Here is a 13,576-nt window from a genome sequence, read left to right as displayed (position 1 = left end):
GTGATCTACAAAGATGAAAGAACACAAAACCAACTCTTTCAACTAGTAAGTGGCTGGGTGTAGTGACTGATGACTGTCATCCCAACATGATGGGATGCCGAGGCAGGAGGATTGCTGGAGCCTAGGATTTCAAGACCAGCCTGGGAAATATGGAGAGACCTCATCTCTCCAACAACAACAACAACAACAACAACAACAAATGAACTGGGCCTGGTGATGCATGCCTGTCATCCCAGCTACTTAGGAGGCTGAGGCAGGAGGATTGCTGGAGCTCAGGAGGTTGAGGCTCCAGAAGGTTGTTTTTGTGCCAATACCTGTGTGCCACTGCACTCCAACCTGGGTGGCAGAGTGAGACCCTATCTCAAACAAACAAATGAAAAATTAATAATTGAGTTCATTAAGGTGGCAGGATATGAGATGAACTTTAAATTATCTATTGTATTTCTGTATACTAGCAATGAATCTGTGGACATAAATTTTAAAAATATAGTACAATTTGCCTTAGCTCAAAAATATGAAATACTTATATAAACCCAATAAAACATTTATAGAACTTGTTTGTTGAAAACTGTATAATGTTGATGAAATAAATTTAAAAAATCTAAATAAATGGAGAAAAATATTGTGTTCATGATTTGAAAGTCACAGCATAGTAAAGATACCAATTCTTCCCAAATTGATATACAGGTTTAAAGCAGTTCCTATCAACATCTCAGCGTGATTTTTTTTTTCATATATAGATGAGATTATTCTAAAATTTATACAGAAACAAAGGAACTAGAGTAGCTAAAACAATATTGAAAAGAAATAATAAAGTGGGAGCAATCAGTCTACCCAATTTCAAGACTTATTGCATAGTTACTATGTGGCTATCCTTGGAGTGACAGAAACATTGATCAATGGAACAGAGTAAAGAACCCTCAAAATTGACCCAAATAAATGTGCCCAATTGATCGTCAACAAATATGCAATTTCTCTCAATAGAAGAAAAAGGTTTTTCAACAAATTTTCCTAGAGCAATTGACAAAAGGGGAATGTCAAACTAAGTCTCACACCTTATATGAAAATTAACTCAAAATGTATCATAGACTTAAATGTAAAATATAGAATGTTTAGAAGAAGAAAACATTAGAGAAAAATCTTTGGGATCTCTGGCTAGGGAAAGAGTTCTTAGATTTGACATAAACACAATCCATAACAGGAGAAAAAATGATATATTGGTGATATATTGGACTATATCAGAATTAAAACTTTTGCTTTGGCACTGTGAAAGAGTTTTTGCGGGGTTTTTTTTTGTTGTTGTTTTTTCCCCTCCTTTTCTTTTTTAAGACAGGGTCTCACTCAGTTCCCCATGCTGGAGGGCAGTGGCATGATCTCGGCTTACTGCAACTTCTGCCTTCCAGGTTCAAACGATTCTCCTGCCTCAGCCTCTGGAGTAGCTGGGACTACAGGTGCATGCCACGGTGGCTGGCTAATTTTGTAACTTTTTTTTCCTTTTAGTTCAGACTGGCTTTCACCATGTTGGCCAGGTCTCAAGCTCCTGACCTCAAAAGATCTACCCTCCTCGGCCTCCCAAAATGCTGGGATTACAGGTGTGAGCCACCACGCCTGACCTAAGACCCTTTTAAGAGAATGAAAAGAATAACTGCAGACTGGAAGAAAATATTTGCAAACTACTTATCTGACAAAGGACGAGTGTTTAGAATATATAAAGAATTTTCAAACTCAACAGTAAAAAATCGAAGCAACTCAATTAGAAAATAGGTAAAAGTCATGGCCAGACATTCTACTGAAGAGGTTTTACAGATGGCAAATAAGCACATGAAAAGATGTTCAACAGTATTAGCCAACAGGGAAATGCAAATCAAAGCCACAATGAGTTATCACTACAAACATATTGAAATAGCTAAAATAAAAGATGATGATAACACCAAATTCTGGTGAGGATGGAGAGAAATGGCCTTACTGGTGAGAATGTAAAATGTTGTAGCCACTCTAGAAAATGGGTTGGCACTTTCTTGGAAAATTAAACATGCACTTATCATACTCCTGGGCATTTATCCCAAGTAAACAAAAGATTATGTTCACACCAAAACCCATACATGAATTTTCATAGAGCTTTATCTGTAATAGCCCCAAACTGGACACAACTCAGGTGTCCTTTATTGGGTGAATGGTTAAGCAAACTGTGGTCCATCCATACCATTGAATACTACTCAGCAATGAACTATTAATACATGCAACTACTAGACTGAATCTTCAGTGAATAGATTAAAAGAGGGGAAAACTAACAATACCAAAAGATTACACACTGTATGACTCCACTTGTATAACATTTTTGAAATGAAAAAATTATGTAAATGGAGTACAGATTTGTGGTTAAAGCTTAAGAAGGGGTGGAGTGGAAGGAAAGTGGGTGTGGCTATTAAAGAGCAGTAAGAGGATCCCTGTGATGGACACATTCTGCATTTTAGCTGCGTCATTGTCAATATCCTGGTTGTGTTGCTGTGTAATAGTTTTCCAAGATGTTACCATTGAAGGGAATTGGATAAAGTGTATAGGGACCCTCTCTGTATTTTTTCTTACAACCCTCATGTGAGTCTACAATTATATCTACAAGCTTTATATCTCATGTATATCTCATGTACACATGGGAGATACCCAGAGATATGAATAAATCTCAAATAGGTGGCTTTGAGTCTACAATTATCTCAAATTTAAAAAATGTTAATTAAGAAAGGGGAGGGGAGGGGGCCGGGCGCGGTGGCTCAAGCCTGTAATCCCAGCACTTTGGGAGGCCGAGACGGGCGGATCACGAGGTCAGGAGATCGAGACCATCCTGGCTAACACCATGAAACCCCGTCTCTACTAAAAAAATACAAAAAACTAGCCGGGCGAGGTGGCAGGTGCCTGTAATCCCAGCTACTCGGGAGGCTGAGGCAGGAGAATGGCACAAACCCAGGAGGCAGAGCTTACAGTGAGCTGAGATCCGGCCACTGCACTCCAGCCTGGGCGACAGAGCCAGACTCCGTCTCAAAAAAAAAAAAAAAAAAAAAAAAAGAAAGGGGAGGGGAGTATGAACAAAAATAATAGAGGAGAAGATCACAGAATATAATTGTAGAAGCTGCCTTAAAAGGCCAGGGACTGATGTAAAGGTGCGTAGAAACTGTAAAATCTAAACTGAGATTCTAGAAAGCATCAGGAATTTGTGGCACTGTAAATGTATGAAAGTGGGAATGAAGGAGTATTAAAATAACATTGAAAGAATAACAAATAACTGCTAATCATTCCCCAGAGTTCTTGCTCAACCCAAATAGCCTGGGAACTGCCTCTCCCACCTGCCTCTCTCCCTACTTCCCCAGGAGGAAGACTGGAGGGGTTGGACCAACTACAGGGAGCGTGACTGGAGTCACCATGCATAGCTGAGGATGGGTATAATGATGACAATGGGGGCTTAAGTGAAAGACAATATGATGGGGCTTCTGCTCTTTCCCATACTGAAATCTCAGAACAATGGCACCCAGGCTTATACCCCTAAGGCAGGAGATTGAAAGACATCCTTCTGGGGAATTTGACCGGCCCAAGGAAAGAGACCTATAAATACCAGCAACCAGGGCTTTTCTAAGCCAATCTCTCTAGAACTGTGTTGTCTAATATGGTAGCCACTAGCAACATATACGGCTACTGAGCATTCAGACTAATCAGGTTAGTCTGATTTGAGATGGGCCTTAAACGTCAAGTGCACTCTGAATTTTGAATGCTTAGCATAAAATATCATATTAACTTTTATTAATATGTTGAAATAACATTTTCGATGTATTGGGTTAAGTAAAAGCTATTATTAAAATAGTTTTAAAAATGAGTAAGAGACTGAATTTCTTCCAGATTCAAAACAGGAAAAACAACTTTTATGGTGCCTCAGTGCTTTCTTTTATTAATTGATCTAAAGCAGCACGTTTTCAACACAAAGGGAGTGATTAGCCAGGCAGCAGAAAAAATAGTGTGACCACATATATCTGACATACGTGATGTATCTCTTTCTTGCTGGTTTCTATTGAAGTTGATTTTTTTCAAAGACACAGTCTGCTGAATGACAGTAGGCAGGCTATCAGGGCATCCCTATGTATTTCATCCTCCCAAGTTTATGCTAAATTTGTCACTTTGGGCGAGAGTGACACAGCCATTGGGCATAGCAAGGAGGTTCTTTATGTATCACTTGGAGTGCATCCAATATGTTTTGGGTTGTCTAGTGAGTCATTCTGTCTGGATCAGAATCCAAGATCTGCAACTTAGTAACTGCGATTTAGGTCAAGTAATTTAACTCTCTTTGCCTCTGTTTCCTCATTGATAAAACAGGAATCAAAATAATAGAACTCTTTTTTGTATTCTTATACAATTAGTTAAAAAGTACAAAATAATAGTACTTTTAAGGTCATCGTGAAGATTGCATACTTTAACGTGGGGAAAAAAATGCTTAGATGGTGCCCAGCACATAGTGAGCATTATATAAATGCTGCCTATTATTATTATTATTACTATTAATTACTTGGGGCTAAGGACTCTAGTATTATCTCTGATCCTTAGGCCAGCTTGTAAGGTAAGTAGTGTTGTTATCTAAGATTCTGAGACTTAGAGAAGAAGCTGCTCAACTGGGCTACAAAGTCACTTCAAAACCTGAGGTTTTTTTCCAGTATACAATCGTGTCTCATAAATCTTAGCGCCCTATTGCTGAAAGAAGCCTTTTAGATCATCCTAGGAGGTTTCTGAACTTGTCTACAGAGTGAGTGGTTAAGGGTTGGGCTCTGGGGTCCAAAAATACCGTGTTTGAATCCTAACCCATCACTCAGAGCAGCTGGGTGGTCTTGGACAAGCTCTTGAACTGCTTTTCTCTAATGTGGTGTCTCCCTCATAGGTTGTTAGGATGATTAAATTAGATAATATATGAAAAGTTCTTGGCATACTAAGTGCTCCATAATTGTTATTTTTTATGATTATGGTTTTATTGTAAATATGAACTAAGTCTGAAGCTAGTTAGTGGCAGAGGTACAACTGGAACTCTGGCAGGTCTTTATATTCACTGCTCTCTCTTCTCCATTTTGCTATCTAATTGGTTAGTTTTCATTCATCCTTTTAGAGTCTACATTTATAAAGTCAGGGTTGTTAGTGAAGATTTTAGAAGAACATTTTCCAAGAGTTTTTTTGAACTGCCAAGTCCAGAGATTTATGATGTACCTTGGTGCTGAAGTAATTGGCTCTCTTAGTCTTGCATTATAAGAAGTTCTCTTTCAGCATATAAGGTTGAGAACCATAAGAAGAACTCTCACATTTTAGTAATTGCTTTATGGAATAACTTACCTCCTAAAAACATATGTTTTTCAGCTTCAACTCATCCCTTTCCTTTCTGTGCCATTTTGAGAATCTCCTCATTATATATAATCACAATCTTATGTTCTGAGTTTCTCCTTTTAACTATTTCCTCAAGTGCCATCACTTAATAATATTTTCTTTTCTGTTTTATCAACTAGTTGGGGAAGTGGTATACTTGTTAGCACTGATCAGTTTCTTAGGGAAATACAGAAATAATTTAATCTTAAAGATTTTCTATCTGTCATAGAATCTGTCATAAAAGATGCCTGAAGCAAGCTGTGCACTATTTACTGCCGTTATATCACATGTACACACAGTTCACGATCGGAGATTAATTCAGAAATTCTCATTAATATGTTAAGCTAAGGACAAGGATGAGATGTTTTAATACCTCCATAAATGTAACATTTGTTGTTGTTTTTTTTGTGTGTGTGAATTGGGTTGCTTTGACTGTGAACAAGACAGATCTCTACTTCGCTCTAATAGCGATAAAATAGGTGTCTTCCAAATTTCTTCTAAATTGGTTTCTCCTCTTCCTGATAGTTAACCAGATAGACCATATTATAACTTTTTGCTCTCCTATTGTGGAAGAAACCAGACTAATAGCTTTTCCAAAACAACTGAGAGAACATTAGGATGTGGAATTGCAAATATATTTCCATTTTGTCATGAAGAAGCTTAATATTTTTCCCTGTTACTTAGACATTAATTAAAACAGTGACATTTCTCTACTTTTACTAGCACCAGAGTAAGAAAAGTAAATATTTTGTTATAAGAATCTTATTCCCTGACAGAAATCTCTAATGGTACCTTATAGTTCACTTACCACTCTCTTCTTTTGGTTTACATGGTTCTTCTGTTTGGCTATTGGGCTGCTTTTCAGTGAAAATCATGTTTTGATGATTTTCAGCTGCTTGTTTTAGTTATTTCCTCTCAACCTGGAGATTAGAGAAAAGTAAGTGTAGGGAAAGAAAAGTAATTTTCTCTTTACTCTTTGTGGTTGTTAGGTTGGGACAGACCCTGTAACAAGAGAAAAACAAACAGAAGTTAAAAATGTGTATATCTCATGTACACATGGGAGAAACCCAGAGATATGAATAAATCTCAAAGAGGTGGCCTTGAGTTCAGGCTCAAATACCATTGTCCACTGAAACAAAAAAAAGAAGGGTATGGGGGATAGTCAGTTGTGGAGGGATGCCCAGGAAAGTACGGTAAACATGGGTAAGGTTTGTCGTACAGATTTAAGTTGATGTCTTCTCCATTGGTAAGAGTCTCTAGTGATTTGGTCATCCTTCTCTTCCTGGTACAGAGAGGGAGACACCCTTACGAATAGAGATTTTGTAAATTCCCTTTACAAAAAGGTAACTTCCATTCTGTTTTCAGATCTTCTCCTGTAGCTGCAGTCTCTCAAAATAATCAGCTCAAAATAATCCTTATGCTAAAGAAGCATGTTGCGGGGAGGCATATTCTGGTCTACCAAGTTTCAATTCTTCACTGCTTATCATGGAGCCCAAGTTGAGCCAGGCAAGCTTTATATTCTTCATCCATCTGACAATCAGAAGTTATTAAATGCTTTCCATTGAGCACCATGTTAGGTACCACGAATACTACAAAAAGCACATTGGACAAAGATCTCAAGAAACTTGAGAAACATGACCATCTTTAGTAGTATAAGTTGGTAGGCCCATGAAATAAACCAAACTTGGTTGTAGGTATCCAGCAACTAAGAAGAAAGGGAATTATTTGACTTGTGTAACATTCCTTGTCTGACCAGAGAAAGCATTCCAGTTTTTCCATGCAGGTGAAATCTCTCTGTGGTCAAAAACAAAGGGGTAATTTATTGGTTACAAAATAAATATTGACTTTGGTGTGGTTTTCAAACACAGGAGTAGGTGTTGGGAGGAAAGGGTGCGGGCATAGATCATAACTGTCTTTACTATTGTGTTTCTAGAGTTTGACTCAATGCCTGACTCATAGTAGGTGCCTGTCACATAGTTGTTAGATTTCATTGAACTATTCAGTAGATCATTTTGCACTGACTTTTGATAACAATGATAAAGTGCTGTAAACTCCATGCCTTTGAATATTGTTGTGTCTCTCTCAAGAAAGCCATCCCTTGTTCTCCTCCTTCTCATCCTTCAGGTCTCAGGTTTAATTTAAGTTCCTTTGTTTTAGTATCTCTTAGAGTGATCCGCTCCTTTGTTTTTTGTTTGTTTTGTTTTGTTTTTGAGACAGCGTTTCACTCTTATTGCCCAGGCTGAAGTGCAATGGCATGATCTCGGCTCACTGCAGCCTCTGCCTCCCGGGTTCAAATGATTCTCTTGCCTCAGCCTCCCAAGTGGTTGGGATTACAGGCACCCACCACCATGCCTGGCTAATTTTTGTATTTTTAGTAGACACGGGGTTTTGCCATGTTGGCCAGGCTGGTCTCGAACTCCTGACTTCAGGTGATCCACCCACCTCACCTCCCAAAGTGCTGGGATTATAGGCATGAGCCACCGTGCCTAGCCTGCTCCTTTCTTTTAGAGCTGTTCCCTGAATTTCAAAGATTTCACTTCCTATGGGAGCCTTTGACTCATGCCCATCTCCCCCAGTAGCTTCCAGGAGGATTAGATCACCTTTGTACCCTAGCCCCTAGCATTGTGCCTGGCACTTGTTATACTTATAAAAACTTTGTTAAATGAACAAAAGTAATTAATTACTAAACAATGTAGTGAGTTGTGTTTTAATGAGCTTTGAATGAAAATTGAATAATGGATTACAATAAAAGTAAGGTTAAACATAATAATAATGATGGCAATGATAATGATGATAAAAAAGGTGAATTCTAATCATGTGCTGGGTTCTTTACATAAATTATCTCACTGAATCCCCCTAACAACTTAATGAGGAAGCCAAAGTTATTATCCTCATTTTACCAAACAGGAAAATGAGCATGGAGAAGACAGATGATTACTTGGGTACAATCATGCAACTGTTTGGTTGATAGAGCCCAGGATTCAAACCCATGTCCTTCACCACTAAGAAAAATATATCCCTATGCTATTTTGCTAAAGCATTCTCAAGTCCACAATCTGGGGGAACAGAATTATCTGTCCTCATGTGTCCTGAGTAGTGTGACAAGTTACCCTGTGACAACCCAAAATAGCAACAGTCCCCCCATCATTTCACAGTGAGGCTTCAGCCTTGTTTCTGTCCAGGAACAGAAAATGTAGCACCAGAGGCCATATGTTCTTTCCTTTCGCTATCAGCGGGGCTGGAGAGAGATGTTCTTATCACCCATCTCGTTTTAGTGCACAGCCCCCTAGCTGAACGCCCTTTGCTGCAGTTCCATTTATAAGGAGTATCACGTACTTCATTTGTTCAATTGAAAACCCGATGTTTATTGCAATGCAGAGCAGCCACATTATTATAAGTACTTACTCAGACAAATTAAATGATTCAGTGTAGTAGCTCTGAAAAGTCTAATTTCCATGTGTGGAATCATGTTTATTGACACTCAAATTCAAAGGCGCAAAATAGCATATTTACATTGGTAACTTATTCATAACATTCCTTTACTACCTTGCTCGTTTTATTGTTAGAAACCAATCCAAATCCCATTTTTAGGATGACACGCACAAAAGGATAATATTGAACTATTGTAACTGTGATGGAGGCCAAACAGTGAGAGCAAATCCAGCATTTTACTGGTGCCTCCTGCCTTCCAGTTTCATGTATTGGGATTTGGGGATGGCCAGATTTTTCTTTAAAGGTTTGGTTGTTTCTTTTTAAACATACAATATTGACCCAGGAGGAAGCATTCAGGTCACTTTGGGCTTTCACTTCATGATTACTGAACTTTCCTGCAAGCTTTTTTTGCTTCACAGACTCTCTCTCCAGGAAAAGAAGGAACATTTTTCACAATTCTAGCCCCTTTCAAGAATGACCTCCTTGGCTCAAAAAGGATCTTGCAGTTATTAGCAGCAAAAAATGAATTATCCTAAAGCAAACTCTTTTCTTTTTTAAGAAAAGATTTCATTTTGTGGGGGGAAAACCTAATCTCAAGTCCTAGAACATGGAAGGTTAACGACCAACTTGCTTTAAGGAGAGAAATATGACAAGCAAAATTGCCAAGTCTGCCGAAGTACTAATCAAGCATATTGTTCCCTTGATTCTAGAAAATTGCAACGTGCTTTTAAAAAGGTTGAAAAGATGTTCATGGTGTACTCTTGGTTTACTTTGTCTGTAAATGTGTGTTCCTGTGTCCTGTAGTGTTGGTGGTTCCAGGGCCAATGAGGAGGTGGTGAAGACCATGGCTGCTTGTGGTGTTCTGGTGTTCCCCTGGCAGAGAGCTCCTTGTCAATCCAAATGACAGACGGTTCCCTCTGCTGGCTGAACTGAAATTCAGCCCTCCACACTGAGACAGTCTGGGAGGAATCACGAATGGTCTCACTGATTATTAAAACACAGTTTTGAGTTTCATCTTTAAAAAACTAATCTCGACCAGCCCGACCAACATGGTGAAACCCCGTCTCTACTAAAAATACAAAATTAGCCGGGCGTGGTGGTGCGTGCCTATAATCCCAGCTACTTGGGAGGCTGAGGCAGGAGAATCACTTGAAACTGGGAGGCAGAGATTGCAGTGAGCCGAGATTGTGCCATTGCACTGCAGCCTGGGCAACAAGAGCAAAACTCCGTCTCAAAAAAAATAAAAATAAAAAACAAACAAACAAAAAACTAACCTCATCTATCCCCATGTATGATTAGCTTAAGTGCAGTCCAGAACTGGTAACTCCCTTCCTTCCTTCCTTCCTTCCCTCCCTCCCTCCCTCCCTCCCTCCCTCCCTCCCTCCCTCCCTCCCTCCCTCCCTCCTTCCTTCCTTCCTTCCTTCCTTCCTTCCTTCCTTCCTTCCTTCCTTCCTTCCTTCCTTCCTTCCTTCCTTCCAAATAATTTTCACCAATAATGTCCTGTCCTTCCCTCCACCCTCCACTTTCTTTGCTGCCTCTAACCCCTGCCCAAAATTCCTTACCATAATGGGATGTATTTGACTAGTCCATTGTTTATACTTTTACATACATATATGTGAATCCACAGCAGCAGTACCCAACTTTTTGGCACCAGGGACTGGTTTTGTGGAAGACAATTTTTCCATGGATGGGGAGTGGGGGATATGGTTTCGGGATGAAACGGTTCCACCTCAGATCGTCGAGCGTTAGGGTCTCATCATAAGAAGCAGGCAGCCTAGATCCCTGGATCCTCGCATGCACAGTTCACCATAGGGTTTCTGCTCTTATGAGAACCTAATGTCCCTGCTGAGCTGACAGGAGGCGGCGCTCAGGCAGTAGTGCTTGCTTGCCCGCCACTCACCTCCTGCTGTGTGGCCCGGTTCCTAACAGGCCACAGACTGGTACTGGTCTGCTGCCTGGGGGTTGGGGACCCTGATCTACAATGAATACATACTATCGTGTTTGTATGTTTAACATTTTCCTTTGTGTTGCTTTTCTGCCCATGACATTTTTGAAACATCCACACTGATGCCTATAAAACCAATCTATGCTTTTTAACAGCCATAGGTCCTTTAATCATATAAATGTAGCATATTTTATTTACCCATTTGCCTTTAAGGGTGACTTTTAGGTCATTTCCAAGTTTCGTTATACTGAAAAAGGTGCTGCAATAATTATTTTAGTACATATCTCCTTATATGTGTGTTTCTTAGCCCTGGTATAACCCCCAAGAAGAGTCACTATGCCATGGCATATGTGTAATGTCACTTTTGATAATATAGTAAAATTGCTCAATAGAATAATATACCAATTCATGATTCTGCTGGAAGTAAACTAGAATAATATGCTATTTTTTCTCATATCTTGGACAACACTCAATTGTGTCAGTCTTTTTCATATTAACTAGTCTGACAGAAATAAAGTAGAATCCCATTATTTTCATTTGCATTTTCCTCATGTTTAGTTAGAGTATTAGTCGGTTTTCATGCTGCTGATAAAGACATACTGGAGACTGGGCATTTACAACAGAAAGAAGTTTAATGGACTCACAGTTCCACATAGCTGAGGAGGCCTCACAATCATGGCGGAAGGCAAGGAGAAGCAAGTCACATCTTACATGGATGGCAGCAGGCAGATAGAGAGCTTGTGCAGAGAGACTTCCGTTTTTAAAACCATCAGGTCTCTTGAGACTTATTCACTCTCATGAGAACAGCATGGAAAAGACCCATACCCATGATTCAATTATGTCCCACCAGGTTCCTTCCATGACACATGGGAATTATGGGAATTACAATACAAGGTGAGATTTGGGTGGGGACATAGCCAAACCATATCAGTGAGTGAGATTAAGCTGCTTTTCTTAGTCTATGGTCCATTGTTTCTTCTTTTAATCACTATTTAAAACAATATTTATTTATCTTTTTCTCTTTGTTGATTTTAGGCGTTCCTTATGTATTCTACTTATTCCCTGTTAAATATGTTGCTAATATCTTTGGCTAGTCTGGCATTTGAGAAGATAATTTATTCAGATGATCAGTACAGTTAAATTGTTATGGTTTCTAAATTAATTCTATGTACTATCAAGAAGTCAGGCATATTTCTATCTGCAATCTATTGAAAATCCTTTTGGATCTGCTTTCAAAATATTTTGCAAAGGACTGATCAGTTTTCACTATCCTGCATGCTACCTGGCTAGCACCTTTATTCACCAGGATAACTGCAGGAGCCTCCTAAGTGGCCTTGTTCTTCAGTTTATTCTTTCCAAACAGCCAGAGAGAGCTTATTAAAATGTAAGTCAGATCTTGGTTCACTTCTGCTCAGAACTAGGCAATGGCTTCCCACCTTGCTCCAAGTAAAAGCCTAAGTTCTTAGAGTGGCCCATAAGGTCCAGCACCCTCCAGCTCCTTGTCATCACTCTGACCTGGTTTCCTGCCACTCTCCCCTGGCTATTCCAGCCACACTGGGCTCCCTGCTGTTCTAACATACAAACATGCACCTGCCTGGGATGTTTGTACTTTCTGTTCCCTCTGCCTAGAATTTCTTCATCCAGAGCCATCATCATGGCTGTCTCCTGCACCTCAAATCTTCCCTGAGACATTACCTTTTCAGTGAGATCTTTCCTGATCTCCTTGCTCAAAAATGAAACAATCTCCCCAAACACACTGTATTGATTTCCTAGGGTGGCAGTAATTAAGTACCATATACTGAGTGGCTTAAAACAACAGAAATTTATTGTCTCATAGTTCTGGAGGCTACAAGTCTGAAATCAAAGTGTCACCAGGGCCATGCTCCCTCTGAAATCTGCAGGGAAATCTTTCTTTGCTTCTCCCTAACTTCTGGTGATTCGCCGGCAATCCTTGGCTTGCAGCTACATAACTCCAAAGCTACATAACTCCAATGTCGGCCTTTGTCCTCACATGGTGTTCCTTCTCCCCTGTGTCTCTGTGTCTTCATGTGGTCATCCTCTTATACCCAATCATATTGGATTAGAGGCCCGCCCACCAAACTCCAGTATGACTTCATCTTAACTTAAATAATTATATCTGTATCAATTCTATTACCAAATAAGGGCACATTCTAAGTACTGAGGGTTAGGACTTCAACATATCTTTTTTCCTGATGGGGAGGGGTTAGGGGAACAGAATTCAACCCATAACACTCACCACCTCCCTTCCTGCTATGTGTTTCTCCAGAGTCCTTAGCACTATTTAAGCAATCACGTATTTTCATATGTATCTTGTTTGTTTGTCTCCTCTACCAGAAGGTAGACAGCATCATGGTCCCGATCTGGGACCATTATGTTCACTACTATAGAGAATAGTGCCTGACACCTTAGTAAAATCTCAATAAATATTTGTTAAATGAATGATCATCTGCTTTCAATTACTACATTGAGCTGACCATGTAACATGATGTGGACCAAAATTATTAGATTAAAAAAGGAAACAATTACCTCTAAATGAGATCCTAGGGAATGAATTGGTGTTTATGATATTTTTATTTCAAAGAAGTGTACATGAAGGAAACCCAGAGGTAGAGGTCAGAGCAGTGAGGAACCAGCCAGTTGGGGGATTAGTGCATTGTCATTGAGTGATTTATGGGCAGCAAGGTCTCAATAGCCTCCCTGTCACTTGTCCACTTTGGGGTTATCCCTGCAAGTAAGGTGGGTCATGGGGCTTTCACTTCACCCTAGCATCTAACATGTGCCAGAAACTGTGCT

General features: G+C 39.6%; 1 protein-coding gene across 31 annotated transcripts in view; it reads left to right on the top strand.

Annotated features, from left to right (window-relative positions):
- Positions 1–13,576, top strand: part of LOC105483059 (fragile histidine triad diadenosine triphosphatase) — a 1,492,666-nt gene that overhangs the window by 389,968 nt on the left and 1,089,122 nt on the right. The gene's annotated exons all lie outside the window — the stretch shown is intronic.

This window comes from Macaca nemestrina, chromosome 2 (assembly GCF_043159975.1).
Source record: "Macaca nemestrina isolate mMacNem1 chromosome 2, mMacNem.hap1, whole genome shotgun sequence".
Classification (NCBI taxonomy): Eukaryota; Metazoa; Chordata; class Mammalia; order Primates; family Cercopithecidae; genus Macaca; species Macaca nemestrina.
The sequence above is the reverse complement of the archived record's forward strand: the minus strand, read 5'-3'. Positions and strand labels throughout refer to the sequence as shown.